At 45.7% G+C, this 19,888-nt stretch overlaps 1 protein-coding gene across 2 annotated transcripts in view; it reads right to left on the reverse strand.

Moving 5' to 3' along the window:
- The window catches only part of FIGNL2 (fidgetin like 2), a 63,887-nt gene that overhangs the window by 38,649 nt on the left and 5,350 nt on the right, over window positions 1-19,888 (reverse strand). The window contains exon 1 of one of the 2 annotated variants that reach the window (XM_080994540.1): window positions 1,178-1,330. The exons of the other annotated variant lie outside the window; for it this stretch is intronic. The gene's annotated coding sequence lies outside the window, so the exon portion shown is untranslated. Of the gene's footprint in view, window positions 1-1,177; window positions 1,331-19,888 lie in introns of those variants that run through there. 2 annotated transcript variants of the gene reach the window in all.

The raw sequence follows: 19,888 nt of genomic DNA on the forward strand, positions 1-19,888 counted from the left end.
GGGGCTTCCCCAAGGCCCACCTATCTGATTTTCATTTTACTCCATCTTTAGCAGCTTACATATATCATAATTTCTAACCATCTTTTTTTTTTAAGTCACCCTTAAAATAGCTTCACATTTTATCACTTACAAATAATACTATTTTAAAATACCCTATTTTCTACTTCTAACCCTACAGCCTATATCCACTTCCAAAGCTATTCTAAGGTTTAAATATTAACATAAGAAATGGAAATTAATAAAAATCTATTTTTTAAAAAAAATAGAAATAGGCCACCAAACCGCCTTACCTGACATTAACACAACCCTGGCTTAAAAAAACCAGGAATACTAGGATTGCCCACTGATTTGCTCTCAACTCAGGAAGAAAGAGGACCCCTCTAACTTTCTCCTCCAGAGTGTGGCTAATGGCAGAGGCTTCAGCAGAACTCAGTTTCACCTGATTGTCTCCTAGTTCAGGTACAGGCATGGGCACGAGAGACACATGGGAAGAACTCGGTGGGGTGAGAGAAGGATTTATGAGCACTTTGCCTATATCTCAGGGTGGGAGGAGGGAAGCGAGGGTGCAAAGGCATTATACTGGGAGGAAATCAAGAACTATGGTAAGAAGATGGAAGGAAACTCATGAGAGCCACAATGATTCAGAAGACCACTGCCATCCATGACTAGATCGTGGATGGAGGACTTGACCTGGCATGTGTAAAAGAGACTTGGGTGAACGAAGCAGATGGGCCTGTCCTTGCCGCTGCTTGTCCACCAGGTTTCTCTTACGCACAGCAACCCAGGTCATGTGGGCGGGGAGGGGTGTTTGCAGTGATTTTTAGGACGTCATTAGCTTGCACCAGGCGTCCCATTATCTCCCTCTCTGCGCTCCCCCTGCCCTCAAGAGGCTTGGCATGGCTATCCCAGAAGCCAGAACAGCAAGAGGGATCGCTGCTTTCGCTGCGTAGTGATCTCTCTTGCTGTTCTGGCTTCTGGGATAGCTGCGCAGCCTGCATTCGCTCCATAAGACGCACCCACATTTCTCCTTACTTTTTAGGAGGGGAAAAGTGTGTCTTATAGAGCGAAAAATACGGTAGTCTTCCCCAAACTGCTCCCAACTACCCCACACCTACAAAGGAGCAATCAGCCTTAAAGCACTGTCCCAACTGTTCCTTGGCAAGTGGATGTCACTCACAACACCAATCAGCTGACTGGCGCTGATAGGGAAAGCCCCTCTGAAGTTGTCCATCTGCAGGTGCAGTTTGGATTCAAACTGGGCCTGCAAATGACCTTTCCGGGGCTCATTGTCAGCACTGACAACAAGCCCCTTTTGAGTGGTCATCTGACATCATAATGATGTCATCATCATTATGACATCATAATGATGTCAGGTGACAGACCTACCTGCAGTGTTAGAAACTCATATATAGACATATAATCTAATTGCCAAATGGCGCCTTAAACCTGGGATACGGACGCCACAATGGAATGTCTAGGCACCATTTTTGTTTGTTGCATTTTGTTTTGCTGTGGACTTTGTTGTTGTTGTTGTTGTGTTGTTCATTTCATTTCCATACTACTTTATATTTCAAAGAACAAATCTCAAAGCCGTTTACAGCACATTAAAACATCAAATAAAACAATTCAGAATACAGTCATACCTCATGTTACGTCCGCTTCATGTTACGTTCTTTCAGGTTACGGCCCGTGGCGACCCGGAAGTACCGGAAAGGGTTACTTCCGGGTTTCGCCACTCGCACATGCGCAGAAGCGCAAAATGACATCACACACATGCGCAGAAGCAGTGAATCGCAACAGTGCATGTGCCGATGCACCACTGCGGGTTGCGCTCTTTTCATGTTGCGAACGGGACTCCGGAACAGATCCCGTTCGCAACCAGAGGTACCACTGTAAAACGAATGCAAGCTAAAGCTTCAATGGCAATATTTCATATCCTTCTCTAAGTGACATTTTGCTTTCCCCAGTCGCCAACTTTGCAACCGGAGATCTCCACGTGGTCGCAATTGGACCTGCACTATTCGCAAAATGTGCCTGGCTAATTCTGAACACTGCCCACTTGTCAATGTGTCCCATGACGGGTGGGTGAGAGCATTTGGGAGCAGAGCCCACGGCCTGGATCCATATACTGACCCCTACTCTAAATGGTAAGGAAACGGGCTGCAGTGAATGTGGAAGTGGATGTGGAAGCAGGATTTGGGGCAGGACTCCACATAGTCCCAACCTTTGGACTCCTGGCACTTGCACCAAAGCCAGCTGATCTCATCCCAAAGGTATGACCTCCTTTTATATGAATGCAATGGGCTCCTAGGTGATCACTTGCTCAAAAACTGCAGGAATGTCTATCTGTAGATGTATGCATTATTATTATTATTATTATTATTAATAATAATAATAATAATAATTCAGGTAGGTAGCTGTGTTGGTGAATTTTAACAGGGAGAAATGTAAAGTATTGCACTTGGGCAAAAAAAATGAGAGGCACAAATACAAGATGGGTGACACCTGGCTTGAGAGCAGTACATGTGAAAAGGATCTAGGAGTCTTGGTTGACCACAAACTTGACATGAGCCAACAGTGTGACGCGGCAGCTAAAAAAGCCAATGCAATTCTGGGCTGCATCAATAGGAGTATAGCATCTAGATCAAGGGAAGTAATAGTGCCACTGTATTCTGCTCTGGTCAGACCTCACCTGGAGTACTGTGTCCAGTTCTGGGCACCACAGTTCAAGAAGGACACTGACAAACTGGAACGTGTCCAGAGGAGGGCAACCAAAATGGTCAAAGGCCTGGAAACGATGCCTTATGAGGAACGGCTAAGGGAGCTGGGCATGTTTAGCCTGGAGAAGAGGAGGTTAAGGGGTGATATGATAGCCATGTTCAAATATATAAAAGGATGTCACATAGAGGAGGGAGAAAGGTTGTTTTCTGCTGCTCCAGAGAAGCGGACACGGAGCAATGGATCCAAACTACAAGAAAGAAGATTCCACCTAAACATTAGGAAGAACTTCCTGACAGTAAGAGCTGTTCGACAGTGGAATTTGCTGCCAAGGAGTGTGGTGGAGTCTCCTTCTTTGGAGGTCTTTAAGCAGAGGCTTGACAACCATATGTCAGGAGTGCTCTGATGGTGTTTCCTGCTTGGCAGGGGGTTGGACTCGATGGCCCTTGTGGTCTCTTCCAACTCTATGATTCTATGGTCTGACACAGTTGAAATAAATTAAAAAATTGTCCAGTAGCACCTTAGAGACAACTAAGTTTGTTCTGGGTATAAGCTTTGTTGTTGTTGTTGTTGTCATCATCATCTATTTAAAGCCCGCCCATCTGGCTGGGCTTCCCCAGCCACTCTGGGTGGCTCCCAACAGAATAATAATAATAATAATAATAATAATAATGTGATAAAACATTGAACATTAAAACTTCCCTAAACAGGGCTGCTTTCAGATGTCTTCTATAAGTCAGACAGTTGTTTATTTCCTTGGCACCTGATGGGAGGGCGCCACCACCGAGAAGGCCCTCAGCCGGCTTCCCTGTAATCTCACTTCTCGCAGTGAGGGAACCAGCACAAGGCCCTCGCAGTTGGACCTCAGTGTCTGGGCTGAGCGATGGGGGTGGAGACGCTGCTTCAGGTATACTGGGCCGAGGCTTATGGTACCACTTTCTGCTGGGAAGAAGCCATGAACGGTTGCATGGAAATGACTGTATCAGTGCATACATAACGCTGGCTCCCTGCTATCCACAATTAACAAATGGTTGTTGGGATATGTTATTGGCTTAATCGGCTTTGTTCCGTACTATCACAAAGAATGGTCAGCTTCCAAAATGTGCAAATTGGAAAAGAAAAAGTGAAGTTATTTCTGCAATATAAAAGCTAGAGTATGCCAGCAACTGCTCTGTGTATATCCTACTACTATAGCAAATCGGAGTGTGTGTGTGTGTGTGTGTGTATATATATATATATATATATATATATATAATGAAAGTGGCCGGGCTGGACGATGTGCTGACCCTTTCTGACCTTGGACTCTGTGAAATCTATGCAATTATCTAGGGGTAACAAAAGCATTGTATGAACATGCCTGATTCACCATGGAGCAAAGGGCAATGGCCTCAAAGTAGCTGTCATACATACATGAGCACGGCTGGCGTTGTGGCTACCAAATGATATTCAACATTTATCTCAGGCCCGCACTTTCAGAACTTCGTTCCCATTCACACGCAGTAGCAATAACAACAACAACAGTGAATATCAGCCCGTTTCATTCTACAACCCTGGGCTGAACTGTGCATCGCTATAACCTGCCTCGGGGATTGGGGTCCTGCAAAAAAACCCAACACTGAATCCCCCCACACCCCTCACCCAAAAAAGCCCCCGTTCCCTTTGCAGAGATCAAAAGGAATCTCATATTCCCCAAGCTCCAGGCCTTTCCTTATAAGCGGAGGAAGCTTTCAGGAGTCCCCACCCCTGAGGAGTGCCTCAGACGACGACATGTTCAATCTGGCTCATGTTAGGCCCATTTAGGCCTCTGCAGGCTTCCTTTGTTCCCTGAGTGACAGCTCTTTTCTAAATGCCACCTCTATGGGCTGAAAAGGCCTGGAGGGTTGCTCTGCTCCATTTGCTGATGGCTTTCCCAACCGCCAGGCTTCTTCCTTGCCTAACCACTTTAGCAGGCCTGCGTGTGCGCCCCACACTCGGTCCCTATCACAACCCCCTGGATTCCACCTCAAAAGGGGGGGTGAGCTTGCATGCATGTGTATTAAGGAAGCATCTTATACGAAATCCCTTGGGATCTACTTCCTTACTGCCGGCACGCTTGCTTTTTCGCTACCTCGTGCCAATACAGTGGTACCTCGGGTTACATACGCTTCAGGTTACACACTCCGCTAACCCAGAAATAGTGCTTCAGGTTAAGAACTTTGCTTCAGGATAAGAACAGAAATCGGGCTCCGGCGGCACGGCAGCAGCAGGAGGCCCCATTAGCTAAAGTGGTGCTTCAGGTTAAGAACAGTTTCAGGTTAAGAACGGACCTCCGGAACGAATTAAGTACTTAACCTGAGGTACCACTGTACTCAATAGCCTAAGTGAATTTCAACCCGTTTTGATTTCATTTATTATTATGCCAGCCTTCCAAGGAGCTCTTGGTAGATTCAAGGAGATCTTGGTAGGATTCAAGTTCCCCATATTATTTTCAAAACAAATCATGCCAAGAGAGAGATTGGCTATCCGAGGTCATTCCCAAGGCTTAGCGCTCCTTGAGGTGATAAAGCTGTGTCTATACCAGTTTCCGAAGAATATTCCTTCATTGCACAAGAAGGAATTCCCTCCTCACGAGAAGCTAGATGTCAAGTAGAGAGAGGTTCTATCCTAGCTTTTCATATATTATGGTAATTTTCTATGTGTTCTGACTATTATTATTATTGGGTAAGAAGTACAATCCAGGCATAGGTTCACCATCTCCAGGAAACTTAGGTTTGGTACCCACTAATATAATGGGACGTGGGTGGCGCTGTGGTCTAAACCACAGAGCCTAGGACTTGCCAATCAGAAGGTCGGCGGTTCGAATCCCCGCGACGGGGTGAGCTCCTGTTGCTCGGTCCCTGCTCCTGCCAACCTAGCAGTTCGAAAGCACGTCAAAGTGCAAGTAGATAAATAGGTACCGCTCCGGCGGGAAAGTAAACGGTGTTTCCGTGCGCTGCTCTGGTTCGCCAGAAGTGGCTTAGTCATGCTGGCCACATGACCTGGAAGCTGTCTGCGGACAAACGCCGGCTCCCTCGGCCAGTAAAGTGAGATGAGCGCCGCAACCCCATGGTCGTCCGCGACTGGACCTAATGGTCAGGGGTCCCTTTACCTTTTTACACACTAATATACCTTTAAAGCACATTTAAAGCCATAAGTGCCAACCCTATGGGGCTGAGGTCCTCAGCCCCCCAAAAACAATCCATTTGGACGGAGCTGAGCACACACACCCCATCTCAAGGGGCTGGGTCTCACGGGCCTCCCCACAGCCATGGCGGGTCCCTGCAGCTTTGACGGGTCTTGCGGCCTCCTCCTGCTGCATGACGTCACATATGTGCATTGTGTACATGAGGTCACGCATGTGATGCCCCCCCTAAAGTTGGGCAGAACCCGGTGCCTATGTTCAAAGCACATTCTTTCCCTCCACGTCTTCTGGGCACCACAGTTTTGTTAAGGGCTGCCGGGAATTTTTACCCACTTTAATCTGGTCCTTAGGAGAGTTTTATTTTTATTTTCAGTTAAGGCATTTTATGACTGTTCTTTCATTGCATCTGTGTTGTTGATTGTTGATTTTACTGCTCTTGCATTTTAAAAAAGATTTTAATCATCTTCTTGTCATTTTGTTTTCTCTAGATTCTTGTAATGCTGTCTTGTGTCAATGCAACCGAGAAGGGTACTGCAGAAATGTTACTATAAATACCTATTTTTTAAAAAAGATCCCTGAGCAGTATTTTGAACCCAAGCCTCCCTGGTTCAAAGCCCAAAACACTAGCCAGCCAGAGCCTACTACACAAGGTCCCTAGCCCAGAAAGAAAGGAAGGCAGACTTTCCATAGTATGTGCTCTCTTTTTTTTTTTTTTGAATGATTATCACCACTCAAGTTATTCAGGATATTCAGTGCAATCTGGTGGGTTAGTCTCTCGGAATCCATCTCGCATAACATCCAGGAATTAGCATCAGTTTGTTCATTCATAGCAACGCACCGTAGAAACCACAAAGCTGGTATTAATCATCCCTTCTGCTCATCCTCGAAAACACAGGAATGTCATAAACACCTGGCTGTACAATTTGCCTTTTCCAACAATGTGACATTAAAAAAGTCAACATAAAATATTTAGGCAGTGTTGCATAAATAAATTACCGCTAGCCAAAGCAAGCATTCACACTGATCGTTACTCAGAAGCAGGAGTCTGTGCAAGCCACAATTTCTCAGGAGCGCAGAAAAGCCACAGAATGTTGTGCTGGGTGCAGAATTCAGCTTTTCGAGGATCTCGAGCTTTCTTTCAAAATAAGTAATAAATAAATCTAGTACTTGCGATTGCAATGATGGCTGAAAGTATATGGGCAATCCCTGCCTACGTCTCAGAAGCCAGAGGAGTTGCTTAAATAAATAAGGATTCCCGTGTTTGTTGTGGCGGGAGGGGAAAGCAGAGTTTCAGTGTTCTTGTACTTTGACCCTCACTACAGAAGGCCGGCGGTTCGAATCCCCACGACGGGGTGAGCTCCTGTTGTTCGGTCCCAGCTCCTGCCCACCTAGCAGTTTGAAAGCACGCCAAAAAAGTGCAAGTAGATAAATAGGTACCACTCCGGCGGGAAGGTAAACGGCGTTTCCGTGCGCTGCTCTGGTTCACCAGAAGCGGCTTAGTCATGCTGGCCACATGACCCGGAAGCTGTCTGCGGACAAACGCCAGTTCCCTCGGCCTATAGAGCGAGATGAGCGCGCAACCCAAGAGTCGTCCGCGACTGGACCTGATGGTCAGGGGTCTCTTTACCTAAACATTACAGTTAGCAGTAACAGAATTGTGCAAATTAAAGTATGGAAAACAGAAGAAGAGAAATTATGAAAAATCCCACTTTTGTTGTCACATGGCTCTGCTGTTACAAAATTTGGTGGGTCTCTTTCTCACAGTCCAGACTAGAGGGAGCTAGCCTGTGGGCCCCACCATACATGTCCCATAATCTCTGACAACTGGCCACAGTGGCTGAAGCTTTTGAGAACTGGTGTCAAAGAACATCTGGAAGGCCAAAGGCAGTGTTAGAAATTAGCCAGGCGCCAGGCGCATTTTGCAACTGGCTATTGACCATTGGCAACCAAGTGAAGATGCCTGGGAGCCAGGATAGCGCCTGACATCTCCACCCTGGGGAGGTTCATGCCTGGGGATCCTTGGATCTGGACTGTTTTCACACACTAATACCACACCCTGCAGAATTCTATCTGTTATATTTTATCTGCACAGTCAGAATGAATTTGAGGTACCAAAATGCTTTTTCTGTGCAGCCTCAGCAGGAGCAGTGAACAAAGGTACTTTCCTTCTTTAAGTTCAGTAAGTTCTCAACCTAGCTCAAGTTTGTCATCTGAACTAGCCAGATGTTTAACTGATATTTAGTCACAGTCAGTCCATCATTTGAAAAACAAGACTTTAGAGGCGTCTTGCCCAAAAATGTCAGCTAGACATTCTGTTTTGGCAACTGTAACCTTGGTTTAAAGAGCCATTTGGAGCCTAGTTTATATATCCAACACTGACCACAGGTTAGACCTAGAGCGTGAAATATGGCACATGGCAAGTTCTCCCTGCCATGCTCCTCAAACCATTGTATGCCGGATGTTGCACATACAGCCTCATTGACATGCAAGCCAATGATATGCAAAATACTCTTTAAAAAAAAACACACTAAAAAACTACAAGTATATCCACTATCCCTTTGGCTTCAAGTTTCACAAGCTTAACATAGGAAACATAATTCCTTGCAACAAAATAAGCCCGTTGGTTTTCAGTTTCTTCGTAGAGAGAAGAAAATTCTCTTGCCTCCTAGAAAGACAAGGTTTAGCGCCTTCTTTGCCTCTTAAGAATCTTGCTGTGTTCTGCAAAGGTTACACGGAGCATTGCCAGTTGTGTACAAAACCGCTTCTTAGCGCCAGACCCTCTCCTTCTCCCTGGAGCTAATTGTGTATGTTTTCATCTACTTTCAGCAGCTGCTCATTAAAGAGTTGTCACCCTGCAAGAAAGGGGAGGGGTGCAAATTGCCTACAGCATCATGCTATTAATATAATTTCCACCGAGGGCCTATATACTGTCGCTAGGCTTCAGAGTCACCCTGGCGGGTGTTGTTTTTTTAATTTTCCACCGCCACAATCTCATTTGTCCCCTTCATCTGGAGAGCTATCAAGAGCATTCAAATGACCAAGAAATCTGGATAAACGGGGCAAGTGTTGTAGTTAACAAAGTCTAATGTTAGACAGCATCTTAAAAAGCAGAGACATCACCTTGCCGACAAAGGTCCATATAGTTAAAGCTATAGTTTTCCCAGTAGTGATGTATGGAAGTGAGAGCTGGACCATAAAGAAGGCTGATTGCTGAAGAATTGATGCTTTTGCGTTATGGTGCTGGAGGAGTCCCATGGACTGCAAGAAGATCAAACCTATCCACTCTGAAGGAAATCAGTCCTGAGTGCTCACTGGAAGGACAAATCCTGAAGCTGAGGCTCCAATACTTTGGCCACCTCATGAGAAGAGAAGACTCCCTGGAAAAGACCCTGATGTTGGGAAAGATGGAGGGCACAAGGAGAAGGGGGCGACAGAGGACGAGATGGTTGGACAGTGTTCTCGAAGCTACCAGCATGAGTTTGACCAAACCGCGGGAGGTAGTGGAAGACAGGAGTGCCTGGCATGCTCTGGTCCATGGTCACAAAGAGTCGGACACGGCTAAACGACTAAACAACAACAATGTTGGACAAATATTTCCTGTGCGTATGATTTCAGATATATAAAATCTCCGTAACAAGCTTCCAAGCTCTGTCCACAACGCATACACAGATGCATGTGCTACAATGGCGCGGAAATGTACCATTTTCAGATCACTAGGTCATTTTACCATTCTAACAGCAATCTTTTGTGACACCTGTCCTCTAGTTTCTACTTATTTGTCACCTTTGTCTCCCCACACTCTCAGATCGCCATGGGAGTACCTAGGATATCCTTTTCTGCACAACCTTTGTGCATGTGTTCTCCCCCTCCCTGAAAAAGCAGTTATCCAAAACAATGTGAATTAGAGCAGCAAGCTGACACAGAGGTCAATGATTCTAGAATTGTAAAGTTGGAAAGGACCACAAGCGTCTTCTAGTCCAATCCCCTACAATGCAGAAATCATTTGCCCAACATGGGGCTCAAACCCACAACCCCGAGATTGAGAGTCTCAAGCTCTATCGGCTGAGCTATCCCAGCAGCCATGCATCATGGTATTTTTCAAGTGCAACATTCCTCAGTGGCCCCACGATTTCTACTCAATTTTGCCACCCTGCCATGATGTACAAACATCTGTGCAATTTGAGATGAGATGATCAAATACGGATCTCGAGGCACACAGACCATTCTGAAAAGTGCTAGCTGCGAGCACAAGATAACTATGGCTTTGTTTATGTTGCCTAAAATACGTTCAGGTTCGGCTGCATGTACCTAGTTGTGCTTATGGGCAAGAATATTCAAATGTGCATCCCTTTGCTAGTAATGTGGTGTTGGGAAACAGCTGCATTCGCACGGTTCCCCCACCTCCATCAAGCTTGCAAAAGAGTTTGTGGCCCCAGCCACCAATTATTACAGTCGCTGAACCGAAAGCAAATCAGACAGAAGGAAAATTCAGGATCACTGTCTGCAGCAACAGAAAAATAATATCTGCATCGGAAATTGAACCTGGTGGATTATTGATGTATTCTCCTAAAGTTGATCCTGCAGCGGAATCAAGTTAAGTACCCAGTATCCCTTTACTGATAAGCAGGTTATAATGGCTCCTACAACCACAACTCTTTCCTTGGACGACTGGTGTTAGGAAAGGTAGTTTAGCGCATGGCAGATGCGGTCTTACAACACAGACCATAGTCTGGTGGTTTTCAGATCCACACTACCCCTACGATTCTACGACTGCAGTAGTTCTGAGAAGACATAAAACTTGGGAAGCATATAATATCATCCATACTAACCCTGTGCCATGAGCGAATATCTCTTACTTTTTTCTGGGTCTCAGGCCCGCTTTTAAGGCTGACTTTTATGGTATCTACTTTGCTCACTATTTTTTTACTAAAACCCAGAGATCCACCAGCCAGCTACAAAATAGTGAGTGAGGGTATCTCAACCCATTCCACTAAAAAGACGGCCAAAAAGGATGCCACAAATATATCAACTACCCTCCAAATCAGCATAGGCAAACTTGGCCCTCCAGATGTTTTGAGACTGCAATTCCCATCATCCCTGACCACTGGTCCTGCTAGCTAGGGATCATGGGAGTTGTAGGCCAAGAACATCTGGAGGGCCAAGTTTGCCTAAGCCTGCTCCAGACTGAGGATATGATAGAAATTTTTGTCTGGTGCTTAAAAGCAGATAATGATGGTATCAGGCGTGCCTCCCTGAGGAGAATATTCCACAAGCAGGGAAGCAATCGAAGGGGTATCAAAGCAGCTTACAAAAGAATCACGCTCAAGTCTGACATCAGGAAGAGAAATAGCATGGCGTCCCTATGGTACATTTCCTTGCACTTCCCTTCTGTTGTGCTTCAACTTCTGCCTACTAGAGAACAACTCCTAATAATGTCTTCTGAGGCAAGACAGAGGCGCTGGAACTCACCAAACCAATGATGGAGGCTAGTCTTCTCCTTCTTAGACAAGCACATTGAATTCTAATTCACTGTACAAGTTTCACACTGATTTTCGTTGGTGCTGAGCTTTAAAGCCCTAAACGGCCTCAGCCATGTGTACCTGAAGGAGCATCTCCACCCGTATCATTCAGCCTGGACACTGAGGTCCACCTCCGAGGGCCTTTTGGCAGTTCCCTCACTGCAAGAAGTGAAATTACAGAGAACCAGGCAGAGGGCCTTCTCGGTAGTGGCGCCTGTGGAACGCCCTCCCATCAGATGTCACGGAAATAAACAACTATCTGAAGACATCTGAAGGCAGCCCTGTTTAGGGAAGCTTTTAATGTTTAATGTTTTATCACATTACAGTGGTACCTCAGGTTACAAACACCTCGGGTTACAAACACTTCAGGTTACAGACTCCACTAACCCGGAAGTAGTACCTTGGGCTTAAGAACTTTACCTCAGGATGAGAACAGAAATTGCGCAGCGGCAGGCCCCATTAGCTAAAGTGGTACCTCAGGTTAAGAAGAGTTTCAGGTTAAGAACGGACCTCTGGAACGAATTAAGTTCGTAACCAGAGGTACAACTGTATTATTATTATTATTATTATTATTATTATTATTATTATTAAATCTCAAATACTACGTCATATCCCAGAAAGATTTTGGGCAGTCAGGATGGCCAGTAATTATTGTAGTCCTGTTTATTCCATGGACACCGAAGTTAATGCCATTCTGCAAAATTCACACACTCACACAAACAGCTGCCAATTTCCCCTTCTCAAAACAGGACACCTTTTCAGTAGAGAAACAGTGGGTGTTTTGTGCGTGCTACAGCACTGCAGAAACACAGAGAAACTAGACGCTCTACAGAATTCTGCTTCCTAAGAATTGTAGCCAATCCTAATTTTAAGAACGAAAACATTTGCACGCCTGCGGTTCAGAAAAGGGTCACAGGTGATCGCTATGTCGCACTTTCAAACTGTGCTTTTTGCTCTTGCGTGTCCAACAACCTTCGCCAGCTTGCCGAACAGGAGCCGCCATCCGGAACAAGCGCCAAACCTTCCCACCCAAGCTGTGACTCTAGAGAAGACACATCACCTTCAAAACACTCAACCTCGCTAACCTCCACTGCACTGATCGGGTTAGCAGTGCATCACCCCTTGGCCCTTTAATTACACATCTTTGCAACCATTAATCCTGATGCCATCAATTACTGGAGCTTTATCCCATTCAAAAAAAGGAAAAAGGGAAAAAAAGCATTAAGGGTCTAGCAAGCAGTCAAGTACCTCTCTTCTTTACCTGTCAATTACAGAGCATCGTGCACAACTGCAGGGCTGCGTTGCTGCGCCTATCAGGGTGCTCAAACAGCCACATACATGCTCACAAATATTCGCACATCCCATTATTCTTCCACTATCCACCCTCCCGGCATTATCCTTTTTGACAGCATGTCATCCACCCAAGTCCATTTTAGAACAGAGGCCCTGAAATAATACGACTACATACCAAATACCCTGACGAAAGCTTTGGTTTGGTAATAAGTTCTTTTACTGTTGGTTTGCTTTTTCCAAAATTATTGGGAGCAGCAGTGTGCTATACATATTCTGGTGTGTGTTCTTTCCATAAGAAGCAGTACGCTTTGCTAATTGGTGATAGATGATGTAGATTAAGGTTACCAGACATCCCCGGATTTACAAATCAGTCCCCTGACAAAATCCTATATTTCCTACTGAAGTTGAAAAGTGTCCCCGGATTCATTGAAAAAAATCTGGTAACCTTAATGTAGATAGATAAATGATAGATAGATAGATAGATAGATAGATAGATAGATAGATATAGATTTGTGTGTTCCACAATGTTTTCGTAATTTAAATGTGAGGGCTTGAATGGTGATTCCTGATCTTTTTTCTTCATATGTGGTGGACTTTTAAAAAAGCAAGGGTGTTTTGGGATATGATACATGATGAGATAAAAAAGATGTTTATCGTGATTATACCCCCCCCCAAAAAAAAAACACTCTGAAGTTTTTCTCTTAGGGATTATCAGGACAGAAGTTCCAAAAAAAGATGACTAAGCTGTTTAAGTATATAACAGCAGAAAGCCAGGATTTTCTGTGCACAAAAATTTAAGGAAGCTGTTTCCTCACCAAAGAAGAATGTGATACACTATGTGGAATCAGCAAATCCAACAGTTAAAATAAGAGAACCTAATGGCGATTGTTTTGTGGCAGAATGGAAGCACTTTTCCAGAATATTTAAAGAAATATTATAGTACGAGCAGGATTTGAACTGTGAACAACAGAAGGAATGAGGAATTATTGTGTGGTGGTTATGATATAAGAGAGAGAAGACAGGGTGCAGCAATGGGGGACAAAGTAAAAACATCATGAAAAATGGGAGGGGAAGTCGGGGGGGGACCCAAAGGAAAAATTATTATGTTTTGGAGAGAACATGTGAAATTTTTACATTTAATAAAATATAATGACTAGAAAAAAGAAGAAAAATGTGGTAAGTTTCACTAGCAAAGCTATAAATTAATTTTAGGCGGTATTTCAGGTAGAAGAGGTTTGTTTACCTACTTGAGGAAATAGCTGTATGTTTAATGGCACTACTTCATGATCTAGAAAGCAATTCAGCCCATGTCCATTGGGTGGGGTGGAGGCCGAAATGGTGCAATAAAGATCAGCGTCTCCTGATAACAGGCAGCCAGGGTTAATACTGTCTGAAGAAAGGCAGGCTGAAAGCACTCCAACTGCAGCTGATGACAGGACATAAGGCTAGGAAGTCGGTGGAGTTCTGGTAGCCCCATTTTTAAAAGGATATCGCAGAGCTAGAAACCAAATGATCAAAGGGACGAAGGGACCTTCACTTCAAGGGAAAGGCTAACGTGTTTGGGCTTTCTCGGTTTAAGAGGAGGGGGGGCGACAGGGCACGACAGAGGTTTGACAGGACTTGATAGAGCTCTATAAAGTTCTGGACAGTGTGGTGAGAACGGCAAGAGGCAGGTCTCCCACTTTAGCAATACCAAAACAGGGATGGGGGATCTGTGGTTCTCCAGATGTCGACTCCAACTCCTAGACTCCCTTGGCCAATTGGCCAATGCTGGCTGGGACTAATGAAATCCAAAAACATCTGGAGGGCCACAAGTTCCTCACCACTGACTTATAATTTGGGGGTTATTCAGTAAAACAGATGAGCATTATCAGTTCAAGACTGAGAAATTCAGAGAATTCAGGGCAAACAAAAATGGAAGTGCTTTTCTTCACACAACACATCATCCATTGATGGAATTCACGCCAATTCCTGGAAAGCAGTCCAGATAGGTAAGAAAGGGACAGGGACTGGTGAGACTGGGAATCTAGGTGACAGCCTGCAGGGTCAGGAGACAATGTGGAAACAGCAACTGAGGTCCAGCTCTGAGGGCCTCCTAGTGGTTCCATCACTGCAAGAAGCCTTCTCGGTAGTGGCGCCCACCCCGTGGAATGCCCTCCCGTCAGATGTCAAAGAAATAAACAACTATCTGAAGACATCTGAAGGCAGCCCTGTTTAGGGAAGTTTGTAATGTGTGATGTTTTGTTGTGCTTTTAGTATTCTGTTGGGAGCTGCCCAGAGTGCCTGAGGAAACCCAGCCAGATGGGCAGGGTATAAATTATTATTATTATTATTATTATTATTATTATTATTATTTAGAGGCTTTGTTTGGACTAACTCCTGCTAATAGCAGGAGATCCAAAATCAGGTTTCCCACAAAGGGGGTTGGATCACTGGTCTCCTGCTGTCTCAGAACGTTTGGCAAAAGTCTACTAAGCCGGATGATTTCACAGGCACAGGGAAAGTCAGGAACAAGCGAGGTGAAGCAGAGTAAGGCAGGGAGCCTGAAATATCACCAGTCCTGAGAGATCTGCATTGGCTCCCAGTACGTTTCCGAGCACAATTCAAAGTGTTGGTGCTGACCTTTAAAGCCCTAAACTGCCTCTGTCCTGTATACCTGAAGGAGCGTCTCCACCCCCATCGTTCTGCCCGGACACTGAGATCCAGCGCCGAGGGCCTTCTGGCGGTTCCCTCGTTGCGAGAAGTGAGGCTACAGGGAACCAGACAGAGGGCCTTCTCGGTAGTGGCACCCACCCTGTGGAACACCATCCCTTCAGATGTGAAGGAAATAAGCAGCTATCCTATTTTTAAAAGACATCTGAAGGCAGCCCTGTTTAGGGAAGTTTTTAATATTTAATGCTGTATTGTTTTTAACATGTGTTTGCGAGCCACCCAGAATGGCTGGGGAGACTCAGCCAGATGGGCGGGTTATAAATAATAAATTATTATTATTATTATTATATCACAAGAAACAGCAGGGAATTCAAGCATCCAAGCTCACGTAGGGGGAAACCACATGAAGGCATTAAGCCAGGAAATTTGGAGGCCTTAAATGTTCCAAAGCGATGTACTGCTCAGGGGAAAGGGGCTTCAGCTTAACTTCTGAAAGGCCTTTATAGCACACGCACACAGCTCACCACAGCAGTGTAACAGCCCTAGCTTCACCGTCGGGGAAAAGCGTACGCCTCCAACTCACAAGAAAGGCCACCTGCATTCCACCACAGAGATTAGCTGAAACAGAGCAACACAAATTCCCTTGCCACCCTGTTGAAACTGCCGGCTGCCTCCCCAAGTCCCCCTGAAACAGCAACTTCATCTGCTAAGTAGGTGGCAAATTCATCACAGCAGACAGGACTTATCTCTGGCTCTGGGTGAAAACAGCCCGGATTTACCAGGCCATTCACCACCAAGAAACCCCCCCAGCAAATGACGCTTTGCAGATGCTGTGGCAGTGGAGAGAACAAAGCCTTCTTTGCCGCTGCTGCTACATCCCAAAACTTCTGAAAGGAGGAGATCTATGCAACAATCAGTCGGCTTCGACTCTCTCCTCCAGCAGTACTTGTAATCTAGCTAACCTTCCTTGCTTGGTAGTGTCAGATCCTCAGGAAACTAGCCCTGCTTCAGTTGGAGGAGAGGGCAAGGAAGTTGTGGGCAAGTGTCCTGAGTCTGGCAAGCTGCATAAAGCTAGCTGCACAGCTTAAACACATGGCCCAGCGGGAAGGGTCAGAAGCTCAGAGGTACGTTCCATGCTGAAACCCTGGAGAACCACTGCTGGTGGTCAGTACAGACAATACTGAGTTAGATGGGCCAATGATCTAACTCAGTATAATAATAATAATAATAATAATAATAATAAAATTTATTTATATCCCGCCCTCCCCAGCAGAAGCCGGGCTCAGGGCGGCTAACAACAATAAAATGGTACAACATTCTAAAAACATTTCATTATAAAAATTAATCAAAATCAAATTGATGGCAACCATTAAGCTAAAGTTCTGTGCAGATTGCCAAAGGAGGGAGTCAGGCTGCGCCCTGACCAAAAGCCTGGTGGAACAGCTCTGTCTTGCAGGCCCTGCGGAAAGATGTCAAGTCCCGCAGGGCCCTAGTCTCTTGTGACAGAGCGTTCCACCAGATCAGGGCCGCAGCCGAAAAAGCCCTGGCTCTAGTTGAGGCCAGCCTAACCTCTCTGTGGCCTGGGACCTTCAGGATGTTTTTGTTTGAAGACCGTAAGTTGCTCTGTGGGACATACCAGGAGAGGCGGTCCCGTAGGTACGAGGGTCCTAGGCTGTATAGGTACAGTGATACCTCAGCTTAAGTACTTAATTCGTTCTGGAGGTCCGTTCTTAACCTGAAACTGTTCTTAACTTGAAGCACCACTTTAGCTAACGGGGCCTCCTGCTGCCGCCACGCCACTGGAGCACAATTTCTGTTCTCATCCTGAGGCAAAGTTCTTAACCTGAAGCACTATTTCTGGGTTAGCGGAGTCTGTAACCTGAAGCGTATTTAACCCGAGGTACCACTGTAATAATAAATTTTATTTATACCCCGCCCTTCCCGGCCAGAGCCGGGCTCAGGGTGGCTAACACCAATAAAATTTCAGTAAAAACAGAATACGAAGAAAAGAAAAAAGAAAAAAGAAATTAAAATACAGGTTAAAATGCAATTTAAAATGCAGCCACATTTTAAAAGTCAAAACCATAAGGGGAGGGAAACATAAGGGTCAGACCGAGTCCAAACCAAAGGCCAGGCGGAACAGCTCTGTCTTGCAGGCCCTGCGGAAAGATGTCAAGTCCCGCAGGGCCCTAGTCTCTTGTGACAGAGCGTTCCACCAAGTTGGGGCCAGTACTGAATAGGCCCTGGTCCTAGTTGAGACCAACCTAACCACCTGCTTCATGCCATCTATGGGCTTGTGCTATTTTGTTATGCTAATGCAACTTGCGTAGGATGTAGAGAACTCAAGGAAAAAGCTGGCCCGGGTGGGGGGGATTGGAAGAGGGGGTTTTCTAAGGAAACTGGGAAGTCTGGGCACAAGTCACCCAACAGACGGGCAGGAATGAGGGGGAGAAGAGGCCCAGCACCTTGTGGAATAGCGAGAGCGGAGAGGCCCAGGAGCACGATGGAGGAGGGTCCTGGAGAGAGGCTAGAGAAGAGAAGAGCTACTGGACTTGAGTAGAATGAGTCAAGAGATAGCAAGGAAGAGATCAGGAGGAGATACATGGCTGGTAGAATGGAGTGGGCTTTGGTCTACGGCAGGTAGATCCAACAGGTAGATCGCGATCTAGCGGTAGATCGCGGGGGTGTTCCAGATAGATCGCGAGATCTCTGGGGTGCTCCTGATCGATCCCCCAGAAAAACTCAACAACTCTGAGCATAGCTGTCAACGTTTCCCCTTTTTTAAAGGGAAATTCCCTTATTCCGAATAGGATTCCTCGCAAGAAAAGGGAAAAGTTGACAGCTATGACTCTGGGCCACCCTCCCCACAAAAAGCATAACAACTCCCACCAAAAAAGATCAACAACTCTTGGCAATGACAATGGGTAGATCACTGCCAGGTTTTTTATAGTGGGAATAGGTTGCAGTCTCTTGGGAGTTGGACGTGCCTGGTCTAAGGGATTGAGACTTTATAATCAGACTACTGGGCCCAAAAATTGTTCTCAAAGGATTGGGGGGGGGGATGAAATAGGGGAGGTAATTCAGAACTCATTCGCCCCATTTTTTATTTATTTGAACGACAGTCGTATCTTTGTTCCCAAACATAATGCATTCCAGGAGTCCGTTCGACTCCCGGAACCGTTCGAAAACCAAGGCGCGGCTTCCAAGCGGCTGCAGGAGCGTCCTGCAGCCAATCAGAAGCCGTACCGGACGTTTGGCATCCCAAAATAGTTGGAAAACCGGAACACTCACTTCCGGGTTTTGGTCATTCAGGAGCCAAGGCATTTGAGATCCAAGGTATGACTGTACTCTAAAATGTATCTTAGATGTGCCTAGTGACCAGTGTTTGAAATCTACCAGGTGCCAGGGGCATTTTGCATCTGTCTCTCAACCACTTACGACCAAGTTAAGATGCCTGGGCACAAGGATGGTGCTTGATGTTTCCATGATCTGAAGGTGCATGCCTTGGATCGTGACTGTTTTCACACACTAGCAACCCACCCTGTAGAATTCTATCTCTTATATTTTAGCTGCACAATCAGAATGAGTTTCAGAAACCGAAAAGTCGTATTGAAAAGTTCGACTTTGGAGCCGTTTTGGCTCCCAGACGGCAACTAGGCGGCCGTAACCCTGGTTTAAGGAGCCATTTGGCGCCTAGTTTAAACATCTGAGTTTCTAAGGCTGTTTAGTGAGATAACGCTGCTTGCCTTATTCTCAGCCTCTGCCCTAACAATTCGCAACGCGGAAGGTTTTGCTACCGCGGCAATGCTACCGAGTTGACATGTTGACATGAGGTTCTTCCGCTGCAACCCTTCCAGACTCCCAAAGCTCTCTTTCCTGGGGAGTCGCTACCAAGTTAAACACTGCAAAAGCAGGCTTCGTTTGTCTGTGTCGGGAACAGCCTCCCACACTCTCCGTCCCAAGGCCCCTGAAAAAAAAGGTTGCCTTTCACCTAAAGTCCTGCAGTGTTTGCAAGTAACTTTGGGGAGCACAAACTGTTGTGGCTGCCTTGATGTTTTCTCCAGGACTGATTGAACACTCCTATCCATGACAAGCTAAGCAGCAGCAACAGAAAACTAACATTTCTATCCCTGAAACAGGCAGAAGGAAAGCTCTACGTGTGCCCCCTTCTCTCTCTCTTAATAAAATCCTTGTCAAACTGGCTCCACAAGCTGCACTTGCTGGCCTTAAGATGCTATTATTAAAAATACCAACTCTAAGAGTCTGCCAGAGAGGTGCGGGAGAAGCGGGTAGAAAACAGAGGTCTCCCCAGATAAGCAATTGTTAACATGATCCATATGGTACACAAGTTGCCTTTCTGTTTAACCAAAATGATAATGGCCAAAGAATGCAGGGGAAGGGGAAGGGGGGGTTCCTAGCAGAGAATGGGAGCCGGGACAAAGCCTGCTAGTTAAAGCGTTCTCTGGAGCCGAGTTAAAAGAAAAACTCATTGTGAAAAGGAGCTGCCGCTTTCTGATTCTTTGCAGCTTAAGGAACTGCGCCCACC

Source organism: Podarcis pityusensis (genome assembly GCF_964106645.2).
Source record: "Podarcis pityusensis genome assembly, chromosome: 2".
NCBI classification, from domain to species: Eukaryota; Metazoa; Chordata; class Lepidosauria; order Squamata; family Lacertidae; genus Podarcis; species Podarcis pityusensis.